Source organism: Quercus robur, chromosome 5 (assembly GCF_932294415.1).
Source record: "Quercus robur chromosome 5, dhQueRobu3.1, whole genome shotgun sequence".
NCBI classification, from domain to species: domain Eukaryota; kingdom Viridiplantae; phylum Streptophyta; class Magnoliopsida; order Fagales; family Fagaceae; genus Quercus; species Quercus robur.
In genome coordinates this window covers 21,235,177-21,261,635 of record NC_065538.1, presented here as the reverse complement: position 1 = coordinate 21,261,635, position 26,459 = coordinate 21,235,177, and the positions used below count along the sequence as shown (strand labels likewise).

Here is a 26,459-nt window from a genome sequence, read left to right as displayed (position 1 = left end):
TTCTTTCAAACTATCATCATAATTTCTAGGACTATCAGCTTTCTTTATCATGTTTCTCTGTTTTACTATGTCTTTCCCTATATCTAATCCTTTACGTAGAGTTCCATCTTTTAATTCACAATTCTGTCTTTCAAACATTTCTTTCATCTCTTTTACCATTCCTTTTTTTATTATTTCTTTCTCATTATCTATCAACTTCTCATGTAGAGATTCTTTCTTGTCTGTCTTTATTAGGCTCTTTTGTCTATCTGTGTCTAGCTTTTTACATATAATTTGTACTAAACTATAATCTTCTCTATTATTTTGCTTTTCCACCATTTCTTTTGGTCTGTCATTTTCTATAGTACTTCTATCTTTTATACGTGTTACTCTTTCCTTAATAGGGCCAGTTTCTTCGTCAACTAATCTGTCAGTTGCTTTTAATGTCTGTAAATTCTTATCTACAACTTCTTTTGAATTACTATTTATAAACCAATTATCTGTCATAGTTTCTGTAAAAGATGATCTATGATGGGGTCCAAATTCTATATCTTTTTCAAAATGTGAATTTAAAGCTTTCATTCTTTCATAGAGGTCCAAAAAGCTATCATTTTTCTTTTCAACTTTAGTATATATAACAGATCTGTCAATATTTTCCAAGGATTCCAATTTTCTATTAATTCTATCTAAAAAACTATCATTGTGTTTATTAGTCTGTCGGTTGATTTTATCTCCTGTTAAATTACTCCAATTATTTGTGTTACTATTATAATTATAACCATCAATTTCATTGTCAGAATCAGAATCAGTTTCATAATCCATATCACTATTAGACCAATTTTCATCTATATCTTTCATGCTACAACCTTCATCATAAATTATATCATCATAGTCCATGTTTCAAATTAGTGTGTGCCTAGCCTAAGTGTGAACAAGCAAACAGATGATGAACTGATAAATGTATTTATTCTCTTTCTAAGCAATTAATAATTACTGGCGGAACTATTACTAACCACTGGTATCCTTGCTATCGGGACCACCTCCTCGGGAAACTCCATTGCGGGACCACCCAAACAACGCCTGTCCGTCGGCTACAACAAAGGGGCTGACCAACGCGAAACTATGGTTTGCCAACGAGTCTCTAGGCTGACCAACGCTAACAAGGAGCAAGTAGTGGCTATGTAGTAATATAAGTTCCTAGTAACATCTTAATTGCAAAGAAATAAAACTCATACACCTACCATCCATGGCTCTGATACCATTGACTATCCAGGAGAGAGCACAGCAGTAATATAGAAGCATAAACAATGATAAAATAGTTGATAAGGAAGAAAATAGCAAAATAGATATAGTCAAAAATAGATTAAAACAAGGTATGGAATATGAAAACTGAAACAAATAAAATCTTACTTGAAAATACTTCTGTCTTTGATTAAAACTGAAAACTTCTGTCTTTCTTACAAGCTTTGAAAATAAACACTGTCTGAAGAGTTACAAGATTACAAAGTAAAATCTGTAAAGGGTTACAAGATTGTCTGTCTGGAAAGGTAAGGTTACAAGATTACAAAAAGAAAGTAAAGTACAAAAGTCTTTCTAAGGGACAGTACAAAAGTCTTTCGGGGAAAGGGAGAGCTAAAGTCTTTCTGAGGGTTGTGTTTTATAAATATTTATTATAAAAATATTAATTAATAGAAGATGTTTATCATAATATTAGTAGATATTTATTATGATAATTATTGATAGATTATATTTACTATGATCATATGTATGTATATGAAACTATAAAGAGAATATGATATGACAATTGTTGATAGTCATTTTTGTAGAAGATGTTTTGTAAACTTAGTACAGGCCAAGCTCGATTTATTCTTGGTCCAATTCATTTATTTTATTAGTTTCTGCATGACCCAAGCTCATGTGTTTAATGGGAGATTTAAGGGAGAATGATTTGGACAGTGTAAATAGACTTTTTACATGAGCCCATAACATAGGTCATGCTATACAGGCTAGGGATGCTTGCATGACCTAGTACTCATGGAGAATGTCACATGTCCAAAGTTTTCAGGCAAATAGAGGCTTGTTGCTCTCATTGTATGTGACTAAAACCTTCAAACAAACCATTTTTAGTCCATAAGAACAAGCGAAATTGGCTAGAGATTCCCAAGGGGCTGAATGGGCTAGAGAAGAGCAACCAATCACATTTGGTCAAGCCTTTTCATCATTTATGCAAAAAGTAACCCATTATTTTACCCATGCAAACAAAACTATGAAGTTTTCTACATATTTAACATGGGCGTTAATAGGTTCACTTCTTTTCTATAGACCAATCATTAAGAGATCTCAAAACTTGATATTAAGTCCTCTTATCAGATCTAGACGAACCAACCACGTTTTACCTAGTACAAAAGCCCTCACTTTTGAGTGAAAGCCTATACAACAGCAACATAAGAGCCACATGATGAGGTCATGGGGTGAAAATAATGGCATGCACAAGTCTTTCCTCTCTCCCTCACCACCTTTATCAAATTTCCCTTCCTGTTATATGTAAAGGAAAGTTCTAAACTTATGCATTTTATATGTTGTTCCATTTTTCTATCGTTTAGCACCTTAAGCTTGTTATTATAGAGCACCAATAGCCTATATTACAAAATATTTGAATTTTGGGCTTGGCTTCCTCATTATTACATTTTCTAAGAACCCAAAGGGATTTTGAGCCCTTTTTCTTCATTTTTTTCCCATTAAAAAATCGTCCCTAACAACAATCGAATTGAGGGAAACATTATACAAAAGAATTATAACTCAATTAACAAATATATATATATATATATATATATGAATATTAATGTATAAAATTAAGGAGACACTGGAAACTACATAATTACAATTGCATTTTTTTTCCTTAGAAAATCATATAACTATTCTATGGAGAGACTTGCATATCACCTAAGTAAATCTTCCACTAGCTTATAATGCATATTACCTTTTTACAAAGATAATTTTTTTTTTCTTTAAAGAAATAATAAAATACCAATTAAAAGATAGAAAAGATAAGAAGGAAGGTCATCTCTCACTTCTCAATAAAAGACCCAATTAGAAAGAGATAAAAACAAAGGCATCGATATTATAAAAGCTTGCCCATTTAGCAAGATTATGGGTTAAATGGTTTGTTTGTCTTTTTACAATACAAAAATTGACACAATAGTTTGTAAACTGCTATTTTAGTATTTAAAGCTAGAGATAGAAGTATAAGTTACATAAAATAACACTTAAGTATTATACTTAAGTTTTGTCCTTTATAAAATATACCCATATTAAACTTGGGCCCAAGAAAAATTAGAGTTTGGCTCCCTCTTTTTCAAAAGCTTGACCCCCTCCACAAAACTAAAATAAAAAACTCAGTCCAAACAGCACAACAATCCAATTACTAACGTAAGCAAGATCACAACCCTGTCCAAACAACAACAATCATATACCTTAAAAAAAACCCAGCCCAAACAATAATTATCAGTCATATTAACAATTAAAACTCATAAAATAATTTTTTTAAAATAGTATTTTACCCCAAATATATATATATATATATATATATATATTTGATAAATTTTAAGGATTAAAATAGTATTTTATAATAATAAAAAAAAAGAAAAAAAAAGAAAAGGAAAACAGCCACGAGCTCAGCCAGCGACTTCCAGACTAGGCTAACTAGCAACGCCCGGTATAATTACGACTCTCACCGTCTCTTTATTCTCTCACACAATCGACTTTTTTAACCTCTCACTAGATTCTGATTGGCGGTGAACAACAACATGAGCAGCTCCAAAACTTCACATGAACGACGACATGAGTGGCTTTGAAAGTTCATATAAGTCCAAAATGAAAGCCTGAAACTGTTTGTGAGAGTGAGAGATGGAAAGAGAGATATAAACGTTTGGAAGTGCATAGATTTTTGGTAGGAAGACAGAAACATGTGGAGGAGGAAACAAAAGAAGGCAGTTGGGACTTGGGACTTGGGGGAGGCGTAAAAAGCAGATAATCTAATAAAAAAAAGTAGCTTAATTAACAAACAAAGTAATTAACCCTTCTAAAAAATAAATAAATAAATAAAAGAACAAAATTTAAGGACAGTACTTTAGGTGCTGTTTCTTGAGTTTCATTTTTAAGATATAGCCATGTGACGACTTAACTAAAAAAACACTTCCATCTCATAAGAAAAAATTCACATGGGAAAATTTTAAGAGGAAAACCTAAGAAATAGAACTTAAGTACTGAACCTAAGTCTTGCTCAAAAAAAGAAAAGAAAAAAGAAGAAGTAATTAACAGGTTCTATTTAAAAAACTACTAAATATATTATTCTTAATAAAAATAATATGTAAAATAAATATATTTAGTAGTATTTTACTACTATATTTTATTAAAATATCAATTTTTTTAATGTTTTTAATTGTTTTTTTTTTCTTCACACACAACAACTACTATCTACTCTCTTCTTTTATTCTCGGGATATGTAAAGAAATAATAAAAAGCAAAATGCAAAATGCAAAATAAATAATGCAAGTGTAAAGATTTGTCTTTTATACAAATACTAATGCAAGTGCTCATAATAATAGGTAAAGTTTTTCTCACTTGAAACCGCAACAACAACCAAAAAAAAAAAAAAAAAAAGGAAGGTTTGGCTTTGTTTACCATTGACTTAAAACACATGTGTGGTTTGTTGGGTTTATCAATTTCTTCTCTTTTAAAATTGATATCCAACTACTTCTATAGGTGCAAGTGAGAAAATTTATTAGACACTTTAGGAGTAATACTTGCCCAGTTGCCCCTCTCACATAAGGGGCCCTTCTCATGTGAGAGGGGACAGGGATAGAACTAGGATTTAAAGCTAGGGGGTTGAAGTATAAGCAATATATATATATATATATATATATATATAGGAGATTCTAGCCTTTTGCCCTTAATTTTTAAAAAATTTAGCAATATGCCCCTATTTCGAAACTATATAGGGATATGCCCCTGTTTCGATACTCGATTATCATAAAATCGAGTTTCAATGAAATACTTGATTCGTAGAAAATCGAGTTATGCCGAATGAAACTAAAAAAAAAAAAAAAAACAAGGAACTCGATTTTAGGGAAGTCGAGTTCAAAAACGCCGCTATAGTACTTTAAAACGTCACTATAGGGCTTAAAAACGCCATTATAGAGCCCCTTGAACCTGGTATGGGGAGTTATAAAAATTTTTTGCAGGAAAACGCCGCTATAGGGCTCTAAAACGTCACTATAAGGCTTAAAAACGTCACTATAGGGCCTAAAAAATGCCACTATAGGCACCCAGAACAGGGCGATTACACTTATAAAATTTTTTTGCAGGAAAACGCCGCTATAGGGCCTTAAAACATCACTATAGAGCTTAAAAACATCACTATAGGGCTCCCTGAATATGGGGCAATTACACTTATAAAATTTTTTTTTGCATGGAACTCGATTTCCTAAAACTCGAGTTCCATGGGAATTTTTTTTTTTTAATATTTTTTTAAGTTTGATCGGGCATAACTCGATTTTCTACAAATCGAGTATTTAATTGAACTCGATTTTAGGATAATCGAGTATCGAAACAGGGGCACGCTCCTATATAGTTTGTAAACAGGGGCATATTGCCAATTTTTTTTTAAAATTAAGGGTAAAATGCCAGAATCTCCTATATATATATATATATATATATAAACTCCAAATAAGCATTCATTTAGTATTAACAAACTGTCTATAAAAACAAAAACACAACCATTGTTATTAATATAATAAGATGCAATCATCAAACAATTATTCAAACACATACACATTATTGCCCCAAAATCGACACTATCAATTTAGAATGCATTGATAGAACATACTTTTATTTATTTATTAATTCATTGAATCATTGCACAAACTTTTCTATTTTATGTTGCCAACACACTTTTTTTATTGAATCTCTCTCTCTCTCTCTCTCTCTCTATATATATATATAATATGACTTTACTCTCACTCCTTACATATCTGATATCTCATGCTCATCTCACCATCCTCAACTCACATGTAGCAAAAATGCCATAAATAACCTTCTCCAAGACAAAGACTCACAATCACAAAACCACAATAACACCAAAAAAAAACTAATAATGTCAATACCATATCACAGGCCATTTCAGTTTAGACAGCCATGCATTAGATATCAAAACATCACCTTTTCTCTTATTTAACATTATGAATTTTAAAACATCAACTTGTTCTGATAAATTTTAATATTTGTCTAAAAATCTCTTATTATTACAATATTTTGTTCAGTTATTGAATCCTACTTGAAGCTAGGATAAAGTTTAGTTCAATTATGCATTAATATAATTTGTAATTGAATTTTTGCATAATTTATCTACAAAATGAAACCTATTAAACAGTAAATTGCAATCTTTGATCTAATTATTGAGAGCAGAGAAGTTGACGAAATCTATTATAAGGAAATATATGTGTATTGACCGGCTATCTTACTAGATCATGTCTTGAGGGTTCCAAACATCACCGTTCTCTAATAGGGGAAGGTAATCTATGGCTAGGGATATTATTCAAATGGATAAATGTTGGATAGTTGTAGCCAGGGTAAGTAGGCACGAACTTCTGAATAGCAATCTAATTTTTAGTACATTAGCTAAGGGGCTGGAAGGTAGGACTCGTGTCAAATTTGTGAAAGTGTGTCAAAAATCATTTCTCTGCCACGGGTAACCATGATTTCTCTACCTAAGGGCAACAAACATATTATAGTTTCCCTTTCGGCGAAGAAGCATCTATATTTAACTGTGCTCCACAATACATTATGTATAACACTTGTCTCTCTTAGTAACTGATATGTCAGACTGTCACACATCTCATAAAACACTTCACCTTCATTTAATGCAAAAATGTTCGGGAAAATGATAGTTTATGCCTCTGAACATTTTAGATTTGTTACTTGGTAGCATCTACATTTTTATTCTTACACTGCCTAGTGGCAAGATAGGGGTTTCAGCCAATATAGTTGATACGTTCGATGATCTACTAGTTAGAAGAGGCTTTTGCACATTCTCATTCTTGAATCGCATTTCCCAGTAAAAGCAGTTGGCTTACTTAGAAGAATAAATTTTTATATATAAACCAATTAAGTATTTAAGGAATCAATCTTTCTAGAAATGGCACAGGCTTCAAATAGTTACTTTCTTTGTTGACACACTATCATAGTATCATGTAAGTTCCACAAAAATGGCCAGGCTTGAGAAACACGAAATGTCTGAGAGAGTGATGTGTTCATGTTGGAGAATAAACTGAGTTATGTGATAAAGTGAGTGAGATGCACTAAGCCATTTCCATTTATCTGGCTAACACAGTGAAAAGAGCCACTGGTTTATCTCTCCATCAAATCAAATTTGCCATATTTATGTTCTGATTTACTAATTTAAAACAAGGATTTCATTTTACTTAATTTGGCTTTAAATGTGATATTTAATTTTTTTTTTGTAGATTTTGTGAGTCCTATACATACCCCTTTCTTTTCTAAGTTATTGTAGGCATTAAGCATAATTTATAAAAATTCTACTTCTATTTGTTTATGCAGAAGAACCGCGAGTATTATTCCTGTGTATAGGTATCATCATAGTAACAATAGGAGGACTATGCATACTGGCATTATTATACTATTTCGTATGGATAAAACATCGAGCAGTGCTCGTCTAATTTATCGAACAGGTTGTCTAATTTTGTAACAGAAATTGTAGTGCAGCTAAAGTTGTCATTCCACCAAGAAAAAGAAAACAAGAACACGTCAAAAGCACCAATAATATGTAGAAAAATATGATTGAAACTTAAGAAAAATAAGGTTTGGTAAATTCAGTAATTAAAATCACCAAGGTGTTAGGGTTTATCCACCAATATTGTTAAGCATCCACTATCAATCCAATTTAGTATACAATCAGGTAAGTAAACACATAAACTATCTGATTAGAAGATTTAGAAATAAGTTTTATTAATAGAACTCTCTTTGATTGATTATATTCATCAATTGTTCCAACAATTTAGTCTATAAAATAATAACTTTGCTAGAAAAACTCAAGAACATCGCATACTCTAGAGGCAATACTATGGCAATAGTAATATTTAACAAGATTACCATGTTTTACTAGAGAGATTATAAAACCCTATTCTAACAATAAGAAGATTCAAGAATAGACTTATCAAAGAATTAGAAATCAAATATCAATCTAATAAAACAATTATAAAAATAGAACAATTGATTTCAGTAATCAAAACGTGAAAATTAAACATGCTTGGATTAAATAGTGGACAACTTACAACATAGGGGATTCACCCCTAACCCTAGCTTAGGTTCTTAAGCTTCCATAGAAAATAAAACTCTTAAAAATTTATGTAAAATAAGGATTCCCAGCAGCCAAAAAACGTGCATGGCTGATCAATTCCCGTTTTTCAAACAGTCAGTCAACTTCCAGGTCGGTTTTGGCCTTTAATACGGCAAAATATGAAGTTTTAGTAAACTGCAAAATTTTAGATCTTCAAGTCCTCTTTCTGTGGCCATAAGAATCAAGTTGATCCAATATCAGAGTAAAAAGATATAGCCAAAATACCAAAACTAGTCAGAATATTTCCATGCCAAGATTTTTTCCATCTTTGGCTCAAACGAATTTCTCTCTTTCTTTTTATGTTTCCACACATCTTCGACTCACTAAATTCTTTAAGAGCCACTTCTCAATTGATTTTCACCCTTGGATTCTCTTGGCTTTATGTCCGCATGCTTAGCTCATTAATTTAGATCACCTACAAGAGAAAAATATACGTAATGAGTATATTTTATAGAAAACTTGCAAACTCTCATATTTAAGTGTAAGTGTAGGAATAAATACAAGGCGTAAATGCACTTTTAATCCCTACATTTTGGCTCCTACATTTTCATTTCACCACTTTTAGTCCCTAAACCAATTAAAGCGTGTTATTTTAGTTTTTTCCGTCAATCAACTGACGAAAATAGCTAAGGTGGCTAAGAGAGGGATTAAAATATTATTAAAACTCCACTGTGTCACTCATCACTCATGCCACATGGGTTTCTATTTTATTTGATAGTAATTTATATATATATATATATATATATATATAAAAGCCACATCAGATAACATAATAAAAAAATTTCTAACCTACTTAAGTTTTTAACAGATTTAAAATTGAAAAAAACAAAATTAAAATCCAAAAATACATCAAGATCTATGTTCATCTTCAACAAGAACACCAAAGAACACAAACCTAGATCTTATACATAAGAACACATGCCTAGATTTTCTTACATTTTCTTGCCATTTCTTGTCAACCAAACACAAACACAAATCGATCTCCAGCAAGAACACAAACACAAACCCAGTCGCAGATCTTCTCAGATTTTCTCAAACCACAAAACCCAGATATACAAAATCACAACTCAAACCCAGATTTTCTCATCTTTCAATCAACAACGAAATCTCCAGCAAATAAAATTCATAAACCTAGAAACCCATTCCATCAAAGTCCATTCCATCTAAACCCAACTCCAATCAAATCCAAATCCAAAAATTTTTCTAAACCCTCTCGATTACATACACATTTACATATACAAAACGCTTACACAATTTACATATACAAAACACGATTTGCAACACAGATATGCATTCCCACTAAACCGCTGTCCTAAATCACCCCAAGCTGATCCGCCCCCACACAAACAGCTACACTAGATCCAAAACCACCAGACCTTTCACTAGATTTGTTGCAACATTTCCTCCTCTCTTAGGCACCACTGCCTAGGGTGTGGGTTTGAGAGGGAGAGGTAGACAACGTGAGATCTGGCTCAGTGAGAGAGGTGAGATAGGAAAAGAAAGTTTCTTGAGAGAGAGAGAGTTTGAGAATTTACACAAGTTTGAGAGTCTAAGCCAAGTGGGTTTTGGGTCTTCAAACCCTACAACCCTTCCACATAAGCTTTACCCCCTCCATCTTTCACACCCACTTCTCCTCCTCCTCCTCCCACCACCACCACATCACTCCCCCTCTCCTCGGCCTCAAGTCCAACCAGCGTGTCGTTGGCACCGGTGGTGGTCCAGGGATCCTCGACGTAGTTAGCTTCGTCGTCATCGTCAAGATCAGTGGCGAAGATTGAGGAGGTGTGTGACTTCATGGCTGTGGCGGCTCTGAGAAATGCTTCTTTGATTGAGTCTAGTGGGAGAGCACAGTCTTTGAGGCCTGCGTCTTCAAGTTTCGGAGGTAAGATCTGGTTCAATAGTCCACCTTCTCAACCCTTCGTTGTTTCCATGATTGAAATTTTTAACAAATGTTTTAGAAATTTTTTTATTATGTTATCTGATGTGGCTTTTTTTAATATATAAATTACTGTCAAATAAAACGGAAACCCATGTGGCATGAGTGATGAGTGCCACAGCGAATTTTTAATAATATTTTAATCCCACCATTAGCCACCTCAGTTATTTTCGTTGATTAACTGACGGAAATGACTAAAATAACACGCGTTAATTGGTTTAGAGACTAAAAGTGGTAAAATGAAAATGTAGGGACCAAAATAGAAAAAAGTCAAAATGTAGGGACTAAAAGTGCATTTATGCCTAAATACAAAATAGATGTGATAATGCCTACCAAAACTAAGATAATATTGTACTTTTAAGCTATTATCACACCCCCAACCTGAACAATGCTAGTCTCTAGCAATTACAAAACTCATAAAGTCCACACTAACCCTTCCAAGCATAAACTAAAAGATAAGAAAACAATAAAATAAAATAAATGCAAAAATATGATACCCCTTTTGCTAGCAGATTCGGTTGCATTTAGCATATGCAACAAGCCTTTAAACCCTTAGGCAATCCCTAGTGGACGAGTTGTGTCTCATGAGGGTTTACAGCACGCTACCCACAAACGTAGTTTCTCAAAAGATACATGTAATGAGGCTAAATTATCAAACACTTGAACAAGTCATTCACTAAAGATCATAAAATGCTATTCAAGTCCATGAATCAACAAAATCTCAAAAATGGGTGTGAGTGTAGTGCCAATGACCATCTTAACAACTAACCCAGAACACATATAAATGAGAGAACTCACCAAAATAAGTATTTGTCCAAAGAATTCACTTTGAGATTTGGATGAAGTTTTTTTTTTTTTTTTTTTTTTTTTTTTTTTTTTTTTTTTTTTTTTAAAGGAAGGATAAACAATAAAATAACACAAAGATTTCATGAAAGATGTCATCTATTGGGGACTCCACCATTCTTACCACAAACCCACCTAGGATCAATTAGTCATTCAATCTTGGTTATAATGGGGCCAAAGGTGAATGGGTGAAACAAAGAAAGGAAAGGATGCACAAATAATTTCAAGATCATGCTAGAGGCCTTTGTAACCATGGTTAACAAGAATTACCTTCTACGAGCATTACCATCAAGTGTTGTAAAATAATGCTATTTTGACACATCAAAAAGTTACTTTTTCTATTTTACCACACCACTTTACAATACACCATTTATCAGATGTTCTATTTTTTTATCACTTCATTTAAATATTATTTCTTAATTCTTATTTTATTCTTATTTTATTCTTTCTTTATTATTTGTTCTAACAGTCATATTCTTTATAATCTAACGGTAACATTCTCAAATAATCCTCTTATTCTAACTGTCATATTTTTAAAAATCCATATTTTCTTAACAAGCATTTAAGAAAAAAAAAAATACGTTGAACCTATCAAGACTCATATCAAAAGCCAAAAACATATTTATAAATGCAATCTAAAAGCCAACCTATCAAGTTGAAGTTGTTTCAATTGAACTAGACTACCAATGTAGTCCATAGAAAACTTACCCACATAACTCATATCCAATAATATTATTAACTCAAACAAAAAACCCATTGAATTAAATAGAGTTGAGCTTGTCACTTCTTTGATGACAAATGGTACTTAAACTTAACACAACAAAACAATTGGCTAGTACTTAACACAACAAAACAACATAGCCAATGAGTTTTAATGGCAGCTTCATAAACAAAATGAAAGAAATAAACCAAATCAAAAGTTTTAATGGCAACTCCATAAAAAAGAGGAGACAAATAAACAAAACCAAAAGTTTTCACGACTTTCCTTGTAATTGCCATAAATGTTCAACGAGATTCATTTGGAGTTGAGAATGAGCTTCTTGATCCCTAATGCATTGATGAACTTGAACGAACTCCATAAATTCATTTGTTGGCTCACGTGACATTGGTGTACATGAAATCTCATCAATTTGTTCAAAATCTAAGTCCACTACTTCAGCTTCATCTCGCTCATCTTCAATAATCATATTATGAAGAATTATGCATGCTTTCATAATGTCGTGTAGTGTTCCATGATAGAAAAACCATGCAAGTCCACGTACAATTGCAAATCGTGCTTGAAGCACTCTAAATGCACGCTCTACATTAGGGGTGTGTCGGTTCGGTTTTGGTAGGTTTTTATGGGTATGGCCAACCGAAACCAAATATTTCGGTTTGTGAAATTCTCAATCGAAATCGACCGAAATGGCTGGAAATCAATCGGTTTCGGTGTATTTCGGTTTCAGTTGGTTTTCGGTTTTCCAAAGAGAGGGTTATTGAGATTTTCAAAACCCTAATTTTAATAAAGTAATAGAGCAACAGAGAGAGAGAGAGAGCTGTTGAACAAATTAGAATGACAGAGAAAGAAAAACTTCCAACAATATTTGTTCAACAATTTACACACAGATTCCAACAAAAAATTAAAAATATTTTGAATTAGCAAAAGGGTCCAGACAGAATTTTATCGTTGTTGCACCATAGCAGGAGCCTACCAGTGATTTTTCATTCTCTATACAAAGATATGTGACTCAGAGAAAAGAGAAAGGCATGGCCATGGTCCATGGGACTCAAAGAACAAAAAGAAAAGAAAAGAACGAGGCGGCTGAGGTAGATGGGGAAGGAGCGGCTGAACTGAAGCGAGAACGGCAGAGACGTGAGAAGGGTAGAGGATTAGGGGTGGCTGAAGAAAAGAAAAGAGAAGAAGAAAATAGAGAGACGGAGAAAAAATTAGGGAAGGGGGCGGCTGAAGAAAAGAAAAGAAGAGAAGAAATTAGGGATTAGGGGTATTTATATCATGCTACAGTACTAGGGTTTTAAAAAATTCAATTGCAAAAAACACATGCCCCACACGAAGGCTCGAACTCTGGATCTGCTAGCCAAAACACAAGGAGAATACCACTAAGCCACTGATGAGTATGTTTTAAAGTTACATAAATAAATATATATATATATATATATATTTATATCAGTCGGTTTTGGGGTGAAAAAATCTAGCACCGAAATCGAACCGAATATTTTCGGTTTTAAAAATTTAAAACTGAAACCGAACCGAACCAGAACTAAACCAAAAATTTGGCAACGGTTCGGTCAGTTTCGTCCAGTTTGTTTGGTTCATCAGTTTTTTGCACACCCCTACTCTACATCCTTCCTATATGCCTCCTGAGCTTTTGCAAATAATTTTCTTTTATCTCCTAGTGGAGATGAGATTGTCTTCACAATTGTTGACCGCTTTGGATATATGCCATCGGCAAGATAGTATCCCATTGTGTAATCATGATCATTGATTGAGTAATTAACTGCAGAAGCACATCCTTGTGCAAGCTCAAAAAATACATGAGACTGCTCCAACATGTTAATATCATTATTTGACCCAGGTAACCCAAAAAATGAGTGACATATCCAAATATCATATGAAACCACTGCTTCCAAAATAATAGTTGGCTCACAAATATGACCACAATACATCCCTTCCATGCAGATGGATAATTTTTCTATTTCCAATGCATACAATCAATACTTCCCAACATGCCTAGAAATCCACAGTTTTGGCCATGGGCTAACAATCTAGCGATGTCTTCATTGTTTGGTGACCTTAAGTATTCCTCTGAGAAAATAGCAACCACTACTGCAACAAATTTTTTCAGACTCATCATTGTAGTGCTTTTTGTTATTCTCACATATTCATCCATAAAATCCGCTGTTGCTCCATAAGCAAGCATCCTAAGTGTAGCGGTCATCTTTTGAAGGAAAGATAGACCAAGCTTTTTGGCATCATTTCTTTTTTGGATAAAGTAAGGTTCATGAGCTTCTACCTTAGATAGGATTCGGAGAGAAAGAGAACGTCTCATTCGAAATCTCCTTCGAAATAGTTTGGGAGGATATACAGGTTCTTCGACAAAGTAGTCATCATAAAGCCTTTTATGGCCTACCAAATGATTACGGTCGATATACCGGTGATGCTTACATTATGATGTTGAACCCGTTAGAAGTTTTATAATTATCTCATCTTCATTTGAGTCATCATCAAGCAATTCACGAAAAAAAGAACAACCCATGGAGATAAACTAGAAGAAAACATTGGAAAGAAATTATCAATATAGATGCAAGAAACATAATATGAAATGAATTATAAACCAATGGATACATTTTAGAAACAATTAGAAGAGCCCAACAGTTAAGACACTGGTATTGAGCCATGCTACTACAAGCAGCTTGTCTTCCTCAAGACTGAAGTTGATACCGCGTGTTGTTTTTTCTTAGAAGTGGCAACTTCATCATTCAGTGGAGAATCTTGGACTAACATGGGACTATTTTCAGATGCACCGAAAAGTTGGTCTTCAAGATTAATATTCTCTCGTAAGACATCAGTGAACGATGAATAATGTCTTGAGTCCATGCTCTAAATAGATATATAGATAAAAATAATTTAGGTAGTCCAAAGAGAGCCCCCTAAAAATAAAAAATCAAATGCATATCTGAATGTACAAAAACAGGAATTATTGCAAAAGATTTATTAATATATATATGGCTTTGTGAAATTGTGACTCATAGGTTCACCTTTAACACACACACACACACAGAGCATGGACTATTAGAATTTCATAGTGTCTCATAGTTTGCATCCAAGTAATCATTCGGTAATGCAAAAGAATTGGAAAAAAAAAAAAAAAAAAAACATAACATAACACAACACAACACATAGCACATATGAACTAAGAAGACAGAGAGAATAGAAGTAGACACCGAAATTTCGAGAGAATCACAGAGAAGACACAGTAGACGTAGAACGAATCGATGAAACCTTCAGAGAAACGGTTAATCGATGAAACTTTCAGAGAACCAATGAAACTTAGATTGAATCGGCGATACTGAGATTGAATAGCAAATCGGCGACTCCAAAATACAAACCTAATACAAACTCTGAAATATAAACCAAATCGGCGATACCGAGATTGAACTAAACCGATTCAGTGTATGAGATAAAATAGAGAGGAGAGAGCGAACAAAAGGGGAAAAAAAAACGGTGAAGGAGATTTTTTATAGATCAGTGGTGATGGAATTTGTGAGATGGTAGAGAGGAAATCGGTGGTGACTCATGATTCATAAATGGGAAGAGAATAGAGCAAAAGGGAAGAGGGGAGAAGAAAAGAGTATGGGAGAGTGGAGATGGAAGCGGTGAATCTGTGGATGAAGGAGAAGATGAAAGAGATATTTTAAGTGGGATGAGAGAGAAAGATGAATAAAAAAATAATAAACAGATGTGCCATATTGGTCCGTACTATGCCAAACTTATAACAGTACTGTAGCATGTTGTAAATTTTTGACAAATTTAGAACACCTCATGAGGCTTGAATAGTGGTGTTTGGTGTGTCAATGCCAAATATTTGGCATTTGACACACTTGATGGTAGTGCTCTAACAGTTGCATTACCTTTTCATTTTTTTTTTTTTTTTTTTCATTCTTCCTTCAATAAACAACTTTGTACAAAGACCCAAGAATATAAAATTTCAACCAAATTCCACCATAAGAATAATAATAGAACAATTCTTTGCAAACCATTTTTCCAAACCATAATAAATAATCCCTAGTGTGAGAGACCGAAAACTTTAGGGTGCTCTCAAAAAGAGATTTGGGTGCTTAGGGCACCTCTCTTTTGGGTAATTGTATGGAGTCACCACTTATTTTTTGTTACAAAAAATAAGAAAAATATAAATATAAAATTTACATCAAATTTCATTAATTATGTTAATAAAATCTTGGTAGAGTAATATTACAAGGCTTTGGTACTAAATACAATCTATAATCTTGGTAGAGTAATATTAGAGGGCTTTGATCCTATTTAAAATCTACCAAAAAAAAAAGATAAAACACTAGTCTACTATCCAAAAACCTAAGTGCGGGGGCTAGGTTACCCTTTCCGCCTATTCCGCCTAGATGGAGTCTAGTCTTCTAGACTCTACATGACCATTATATACCCTTTCAAAAGATGCATGATATTATAATGACATATTAAAATCCCTAAATTCAATATTAATTCACTCTTTAAAAATTCAAAATTTGCAATTTTTATTTAAGAAGAAAACCATTTTTTTTTATTATAAAAAAGTTCAAATTTGTATTTAATGAAAATACAGATCGGTTTTGTATGCTTGAAAAATTCAAATCTGTATTTAATGAAAATACAAACCATTTTTTGGTTTAGAAAAAATTTCAGATTTGTATTTAATGAAAATACCAGTTTTTGATTTGGAAAAATTTTTGCATCTGTATTTGATGAAAATACAGATCAATTTTTGATTCAGAAAAATTTTCAGATCTATATTTAATGAAAATACAAATCAGTTTTTGACTTGGAAAAATTTTCAGATCTGTATTTAATGAAAATACAGATTTGTTTTTTTTATTCAGAAAAATTTTCAAATCTGTATTTAGTGAAAATACAGATCTGTGTTTGTTTAGAAAAAATTTCATATATGTATTTAATGAAAATACAGATCTGTGTTTGTTTAAAAAAAAAAAGGTTGTAGTGATTAATTGCAAATTTCAAAATTAAAGAGGAATTAAATCATAAGCATGTTAATCAACTAAAGAAAATTCCAACTAAACATATAAACATGGCATATATAAATTGTGAACAAGATCATATTGATAATAACATCAGACACATATTCATAAAATATATATATGCAATGAACAACACAAATATATCAGTTAAGAGAAAAGAAAAAAATAAACACAAGAACAAAATTAAATACCTACTTGCATAAATGTACCCTTCAATGGAAGAATACTTTAGAAATCAAAGAAATTTTCAATTCTTTGAGATCTAAAATATTTTACTTACAAACTTAAAGCCAAGGCTTCCAAAATGTCTTTAATGTAAGGGAGCAAAGAAGGGCCTTGATTTATGATGTTTTTCCCCTATTTATAGAGGTTGGATGCTTGAAAAATAAGCTGAACAAGATTAGATACGAATTAGAATGCGTCGTTATTCCCAAAAATTCCAAATAGATAGATTTTATCTTAATCAAAGGGTTCATGGGCTAGGCCTCAAGTTTTTACCAATCAGCACTGGCAAGTGCCGATTGGCACTCCAAGAGTGCCGATTGGCCCTCTTGTGTGTTGAGCCCCACTTCCATTTTTGGTTTGATTTGGACTCTTTTTTGAGGATTTTCTGAGTTTGGAATTGCACCTAGATGCGTTTATAACTCATATTCTAAAATTAATCCCTTTTATCTCGATAATCAGGTCATTAAAGTAATAATTATCTGATAGATAAATATTCTAAAAAGACTTAATTATCAACAATTTTCACATTATCTGATTATCCATTTTATTTACATGCAAGATTCTTGACAAAAACCAACAACTAATCACAAAATTATTTAATTAATTTTAATTGTTTAACTAATCAGAATTAATTTAAATTAATCACACGTGATCGGTTACACCCAAAAAAAAAAAATACATGCAGACTGTGAAAACTTGATCATGTGATATCTTTCAATGCGACGGTCCAATTCAGGAATCGGGTACGCCGTTGCGACCGTTAGAATCTCAAGATCATTTTTATGATATGCAATGAATGAATTAATGCATGTAATTCAACTATGATCACTACAAGAAAAATGGCTATTAGCGACCAAGAATTTTTGACGGGCCCAAAAAGCCCTCTCAAAAAATCTTATTTGCAATGGTAAAATAAAGCCCTCGCAAATATTTGATAAAATGTGAAATATTTGTGACCAACAAGAAAAGTTGTCGCAATTATTTGTTATAGCCGTCACAAATACTAATATTTTGGAGGGAAATTTTCCCTCCATATTATTTGCAAGGGACAATTAAAAATCTCTCACAAAAAGTGTATTATTTGTGATGGTAAAAAAAAGTTGTCACTAATACTAAATTATTTGCGAGGGCTAGGATCGACCTTCACAAATAATCATTAAAATGTCAAAAATTTTGGAGGGAAATGTTCCAAGTGAAGTAGGCAGGCTCTCTATATTATGTGGTTTGGTTTACCAAAAAAAAAAAAAAAGGTTGTTGACAAACAAGTAGTTGCCAAAAGTGGGTGTCAAATTACTCCCATAAACAAGTAGCTTTCTCTTATTTCTCCTTCGTCCCCCTCTCTCAAGCCATCTATTATTATCAATCCACCAAAATAATAGTGAAGATTATTTTTGAGTATTTATATTGTTAGTAAGGATGGGAATGATTAAAGATTTGGAGTTTTTTTTTTTTTTTTTTTTTTCAAACTATTGCTTCTTGTTCTTTGTTTTAAGAATTCCACCGTATACATATGCCTTAAGAGAATTGAAGATGCTCATTTTTTTTCTCCACTTGGTTACATATGATTGCAATACTTTAATGTATTTTATTTTTTTTTTTAAATTGAAAAAGAAAAACCTTGACCTTTCGTTGTCTTCTTTTCCATCTGCCTATTTTGGGGACTTGGAAAAATGCTCTGTTTTCCTCTATCCAATACCAAAATGTTAGGGTTTTGTGGAGAATAGGGGTTCTTTACCTTTTCGTTATGTTCTAATGCAATCTATCTCTTCCTTTGTATTTTCTTAGTTTGAGTCTTTGGTTGTGTTATTATAAAATTGAGTTCTATGTGTTCAAGTTGTTCATTTACAATATTCTATTTTTTGTGACTAGGCTAGACTAGCAAAGGTCTTCACAATGTGCTTTTTGGGATTCATTATGGCTTCCATGTATGTCACATTTTGCTTGCTAGTGGAAGGAAACTTTTAAATGGGGTAATACTCGTCAACCCCAAAATTTTGAGACTAAAGCTTCTTGTTGCTCCTGTTGTTGTTGTTGTTGAATATGTCATACTAATACTCACTTATTATTAACTTACTCTGCAATTTAGATTTACCTATCAGCAAATTTAAGCACCATAACTCACTGTTCCCACTATTTGTGTAATGCAATTGGTCTTTCCACTTTTATTTCCATGTTTTATATTCTCTCAACTTGGTCAAGCTATCAGCATTGAGAAAATGCTTGAATGGTAACAATTATAATTTTCAATCTATGATTTCAAAGCACCACAATGATTTTTTATTTTTTTTATCTTTCTTTCTTTTTAATTACAATTTCATTCGTTTATAGGTGGTTTATTTGGACTATGTGGTTCTGCCAAAGGGTATAATTTTGATTTGCTTTCTGGTTGATGGTTTTAGATGCTCGTTGATGATATTGGAGACGTGACAATTACTAATGATGGTGCTACAATACAGAAGATGCTAAAATTTTTTTATGGCTTTTTGTGTACGAAGAACCACATTTAAACAACTACATTTTTTGGAAATGTTGAAGGATTTGTTTAAATATTTTGGAACTTTGATAATAGTTATAGACAATGTTATGTATTTGATAATATATTTCTATGTTAATATAATGTTAGTTTGGATACATTTGTGGTGTTATATAATTACATTTGTGGTATTGTCTTAGTGGAGCTAAACTTATTACAGGTTATTTGTAATAGATATGTGGGTTTAGAACTCAGGAGGGAAAAAAAAAAAATCACCTATAGTGGTGGGCAAAAACCGTCGTTGAAGGACTAACATTTTAATATAATTGAAGACCTATAGCGGCATTTTTGGCCCGCTGCAATCATACAATTTTTTTGTAGTACAAATAACTAATTGCCAGGGTATAAAGGTTCTCACAAATAGTTGTCAACGACAACTGCTTCCCCTTGCTAAAAATAAGTCATCGACTTTTCTCATTATTTGGTAATATATTTGTGAGGGTAGATTTGTTCAATAACGACGGTGGATTGCCCTCTTAAATTATCTATTTGCGAAGGTATGGTCACAAAATCTCTTTTAGCAACAAGAGCAAATACGACGGCCTTCGAGGGCCATATACCCTCGCTAATAATCTTTTGTGACGATATTTGAATTTTTGCGAGGGCATTTTACCCTCGTTAATAGACTCTTTTGTTGTAGTGGATTTTTGGGTATACAAATGGTCATTTTAGTCATCTTCCTAGATTAAATTATGGGTGCAAAATCAACTGTCTACACCTAGCATATTTTAAAAATAATTTGGTGAAGGGAGATTATATAAGTGGCTCAACTCCACAAGGAGTAGGTATGAGAATGTGGCTCAATCAAAGAAAAAGGCTCAATTTTAGGCTCAACATGGTTTCTAATGATTACATTTGTAAAAGGGTTAGCTTGAAAGGCTCAAACGCATCCTAAAATGACCAAAATCATATCCCAAGTATATCAACCAACATGCCACCAACCGTGTAATGGGTGCCCCAATAGATAACTAAAACAAGAATAATGAGATCAATAATAGAATATGATGAATGATAAAAAGCAAAGGATATTGATTTTTTTTTTTTTTTTTTGGTGAATATCACTCAAAAAAAAGAAAATAGACTAAAATAAAACTCACAAGAATTAATAGGAAATCACTCAACAAGAAAGGGACAAGAATTTACAAGAATCATAAGCATTAAATCTCTAGGTGTTCTCAAATTCATATGCTTTCTAACAACCAACAACCTCATATGGCTCTTGTGATCAAAATAGTGTATTTTTATTTTGTTTCAACAAGAACATAAAATAGAATCTATGACTCAAGCAAACATCTCATTCTCATGTCAACAATAAAGCCTCAAAATATGTAACTCTCAAACAAAACCTTTTTTTTTTTTTTTTTTTTGCTTTTTTTCTTTTTGTTTTTTTGGTTTTAAAAGACATAATGGAAAAAGGAGGGAAACACAACAAGAATGCAAGAGATGACTATCCCACCCCCCAACCTAAATCTAACATTGACCTCAATGTTTTGAAGAAAAGCAAAAAGGCATGCTAAAAAGAGGTATAGAGAGCACCTGCAACTTTTCAAAGGAGCTTCCATAGTCAATTTCCCGCAAACATGTAAGTTTCACAAAAATAAGAAAGTGAAATAATATGATACAATTATAAGAACAATGTGGCCTAAGACAATTCCAAAAGATACCATGAAATGACACTTTTCCCAATTTAAAACAATGTTCTTATCTTGGTCCCCTAAATCAATTTCAAATTGGTGAAATCTAGAAGGACCATTTAAAAAGTAGTAAAATTCATGACTATCCACTCTCTACAAGATTTGATTAGTAAAAGGCAATGGATATTGGTATTTTCTAGTGGATGCATTCAATTTTCTATCATCTAGACACATCCGCCACCCAGTCACAAGTTTGATAGGCACCAATTCATTCTTTGCATTCTTTACAACTGTAACTCTAGACTTCTTGCGAACCACTTGCATAAGACTAACCCATTTATCATCAGCAATTGGGTAACTAATACCCGCATCCAACAATTTCAAAATCTCATTTTTAACAACTTCTTTCATTGTTGTTATAAGCCTATGTTGTTGGTCCCTAGTAGCCATTAAATAATTTTCAAGATTATTTTTATGAGTGCAAATCAAAGGGCTTATTCCCTTGATATCTACCAAGGTCCAACCAATTGCAGTTTTATATTTCTTTAAAAGCATAATTACCTCATCTTCCTGCTCCATAGTTAATTCAGAAGTAATAACAACAAGAAAGTTATCACCTGGTATGAAGAATGCATATTTTAACCCACATCAAAATTGTTTTAGCTCCAACTTTGGTACCTCAACACTAGAAGGAAGAGGCTTTGTTTCTCTTTCAAGCAACTCCTCAAAGTGTGGTTTCCAACCATTCACTTCCATAATCTGTGATTCGTCAAACAAATAATAAACATTAGCAACCTTAGAATTAATGGAGGAATCAGGATAATAAGGATTGACAAGACAAGAGTCAAGAGGGTTAGAAAAATGTCTCATTAAATTTTTCTTCCACAATAGCATTTAGCCAATTCACAGTTTCACACTCTTCATCTCCCATTATTTTCTTGCTAATGTTAAAGATGTTCACTCCCAATGTCATGTTGCCAAAAGTAAGCTTCACGAGTCCATTCCTACAATTTATTAAGGCATTAGCGGTAGTTAAAAATGGATGTCCAATAATGATAGGAATATTAGAATTTGCACGCACAACAAATTGTGTATCCAAAATTAGAAAATCAACATGATAATAAAATTTATCAATTTGGACTAATACATCTACTACCCATCTTGGCTTTTTTATAGATCGATCAACTAATTGTGACACCACAAAAGTGGGTTTTATATTACCTAGACCAAGCTGTAAATAAACTAAGTAAGGCATCAAATTAACACTAGCCCCTAAATCCAACAATGCATGTTCAATATCATGGTTCCCAATAATACATGAAATAGCGGGACATCCAAGATCTTTGTATTCGGGAGGGGTCTTATGTTGAATTACAGCATTTTAGGACATATGTGAGATTGTTAGAGACATATGTTATGTAAATTGGCTAATCATTTGACAAAACGCACTTTACTTGTAATTGGGTAGATCTAGAATGGGTTTAGTACTTCAAGAAACAAGTGTTTAAGTTTAGTATTAAAGCTACGCAAGTCTGACCAAGAAACAAGTGAAAAAGTGTTGTTTATTAAATCTTGACAAATATCTCGACAGAAGCATTTTTATTGAGGTTTAATGTTGAAACTTGATAGAAGCTTGACAGAAGTTGAATCTGTCGAGAATTACGAAATTAGAATTTTCAGATCTGATTTCACGCATATCCATGAGTATTTGTGTAGGGTTTCTTTTCTCACAACCCTAGACATATGTAAAGATTATTTTAAGGGCCGTCACAAGGGATGCAACTTGATGCAAAGTGATTACACAAGCATATTGTGACTGGAGACAATTTACCCTAGTTCATCATATTCTCTGTAGAAGCTACTGCGTCTTTGCGCCAAAGGTTTTGTAACCAAGGAGCTTCTTGATCTTCATTGTTAGATGAACTGAAGAACTTTGCAGCCAACATCTTCCTCAAGTTGGTGTGTTAGTCATGTACTGGGATCCGTGCATCATTGGTTAGTCACGTATTGGGTGCCGTGCATTGAAATGAGAGATTACCGCTACATTACAAGTCCAATTGGGTATTGGGGTAAGGGTTCAACTGTAGGTTGGTATTAGGTATTAGGATTCCTTTTACTTGTAACCGCTTGTTTTGATAATAGTGAATTCTCGAAAGTGGTGATCTTAAATTCACCTAGTGGGGTTTTACCTCGGTAGTTTTTCCCATTCGTAAACAAATCACCTATGTCAAATTTATTTTCCACTGCATTTAACTTAGTTGGTGATTTGTTTGTGCTACCACGCTTATTGCATGTAATCGAATCTAATTAATTCACTTGGCTAATTAATTGATTAATTTACCAAATGGGTTAATACATTTTTGGCCTATCAAAGCACTTACCTGCTCCGTTAGAAAAGCTGTCTTCTTGACATTGTGCCTCCTTTTCATTGTGCACAAATCCTTAATTACCCTAGCATATGATGGTATTTTCTTAATGACATGTAACAATGGAAGATTCATTTTTACTTGCCTAAGGTTTTCCAAAATTTCAGGGCTAGAGTCAATTTACTTGAAGATTTTAAAGCTTGAGGAAATGGTATAGCAACTGGTCTCTTAACAATTTCATTAGCATTGGGCAAGTCAATATCATTACTACCCGTGTCTTCTTCCTTAGGCTCCTGAGTCACCATTGGAATATCTACATTTTTTCCACTTCGAGTAGTAATAGCATTGGCTTGCTCAAGATGTGAATTATTCTTTTCAGAATATTGAGCCATATGTTGACCTTGAGGATTTTGAGGTTGGGATGGAAATTTCCCTTTCTCATTTATAGTTAGAGAACTAGTCAACTTAGAAATATGACTCTTTATCTCCCTATTATCTTCAGCATGTTGGGTGAGTAATGTATCATGCTTTTGATTTAATTATCTTACTTTGAGCCTCTATGAATGCATGAATGGTATTCTCAAGTGAATTAGATGGATGTGAATGTGATGCATGTGGTGTAGGAAGTGATTGGGAAAAATTCCTTTGTGGCATTTGTGATTGTGTTGAAGAGTGAGTCTCATTTTTCCAACTAAAGTTAGGATGATTCTGCCAAGTTGGATTATAAGTCTTAGGGTAGGGTGAATAAGGCCTATTATAATTACTAATGGTCCCACAATGTTCTTCATACATTCCTACCATACTAGGCAAGATTGGGCAATCCTTGGTAGGATGCCCAATGTCATGGCAAATTTTTTACTCTTCATGAATCTCACTTTGATAAACTTGTCTGTTGCCAACAACCCCTTTCAATTTTAAAGCATCTATCTCTCTTATCAAATGAACAATTTGGGCTTTGAAACTATCTTCTTCTTTCAATTGGTAAATTCCTCCACTGGAAGGAGTGGAGGCATTGGGTCTAGACCGATTGGTTCTCTCGACACTATTGGGTCCAGTCCAAGTGTGGGCTTTTTCTGCTAGGTCATTTAAATACTCTATGGCCTCATCAAGGTCTTTTTGCAAAAATTCCCCGTTACACATCATTTCAACAAATTGGTGCTCTTTATTGGTAAGTCCCTCATAAAAATAGCTCACAATGCACCAACTCTTATAACCATGGTGATGACATAAATTCAAAAGGTCTTTAAATCTTTCCAAAGCTTGGTACAAAGTCTCACTTTCTTTTTGTGAAAGGTCGAAATTTGTCTTTTGAGAGCATTTTTTTTTTTTTTTTTTAATGTTTAGGAAAATATTTCTTGAAAAATTCATGTGTCATTTCAACCCATGTCACAATCAACCTAGGTCTCAATCAATACAATCAACGTTTTGCTCTCTCTTTCAAGGAAAAAGGAAAGAATTTCGGTCTAATTGTATCTATTGCTCCTACTTGATTATGGAAGGTAGCCACCACCTCTTCAAATTCTCTAATGTGCACATAAGGGATCTCATTCTCCATACCATGAAAGGTGGGGAGAAGTAGAATCATTCCTGGTTTAAAGATTTAATGGGCAACTCATCTTCATTCATGGTGTTAGATGTGTGTGAATTGTATTCAAAGAATTTGATGAACTAGATGAATCAAATAAATTTACAAAGGGAGCTTCGAAATCCGTATCGGGTCTCTTTGCAAATCTACCGTATTCGTCCCTATATCTATTTTGCATATCACAAAATTAAAAAGAAAGGAACAAGTTTACCGGGTTTGAAGAACTCAACACCAGCCATCCTATTCCTCTTGTGCTCCTTGCTTTGCACCTTTTCCCCGACAATGGCGCCAAAAATTGATGTCGTCTAATTTTGTAATGGAAATTGTAATGTAGCTAAGGTTGTCATTCCACCTAGAAAAGGAAAACAAGAACACATCAAAAGAACCAAAAATATGTAGAAAAATATGATTGAAACTTAGGAAAAATAAAGTTTGGTAAATTCAGTAATTAAAATCACTAGGGTGTTAGGGTTTGTCCACCAATATTGTTAAGCATTCACTACCAATCCAATTTAGTACACAATTGGGTAAGTAAACACATAAATTATCCAATTGGAAGATTTAGAAATAAGCTTTATTAATAGAACTCTCTTTGGTTGATTATATTCATAAATTGTTCCAACAATTTAGTCTATAAAATAATAATTTTGCTAGAAAAACTCAAGAACATCACATACACTAGAGACAATACTATGGCAAAAGTAATATCTAATAAGATTACCACGTTTTACTATAGAGATTGTTGTGGCTTAAATAATGCTTCCAGGTGCAGGATTGTCACGAAATAATAACTCGGTAAGTTCGAGGTCAAATCCATAGGGAAAAGGGAATTGATTAGCAAACTACAAGAGAATAAAACTAAAATAATAAAGTTTAATTGAAGAGATTTTTGATGGTTTAGTAAAGGTAAGTTAAATTGAGAGAAAATAACAATATATTAAGGTGCTAATGTTTAGGGATCCACAAACAACACATCTATTGGTAGTCTTAACAATATTTATTTTATAACTCAAGTAAAATTCATACAAAGGATGATCTTAGTCGGATGATTTAACAATAAGAACTCAAGAATTAATTGTCTAAGGTAGTTTTATAAAATTAATTGATTTTAGCCAAAACAAAATTAGTGAATTAGTTCGTAGGGAATACTAAGCATTTAATGTGCTTGGAGTCTATGAT

General features: G+C 32.9%; 1 non-coding gene across 1 annotated transcript; it reads left to right on the top strand.

The window, feature by feature from the left end:
• The first annotated feature begins 24,905 nt into the window (after positions 1–24,905).
• Positions 24,906–25,011, top strand: LOC126732009 (small nucleolar RNA R71). Its single transcript, XR_007659201.1, has one exon. It is a non-coding gene; the product is annotated as a small nucleolar RNA R71 (small nucleolar RNA).
• The last annotated feature ends 1,448 nt before the right edge of the window (positions 25,012–26,459 follow it).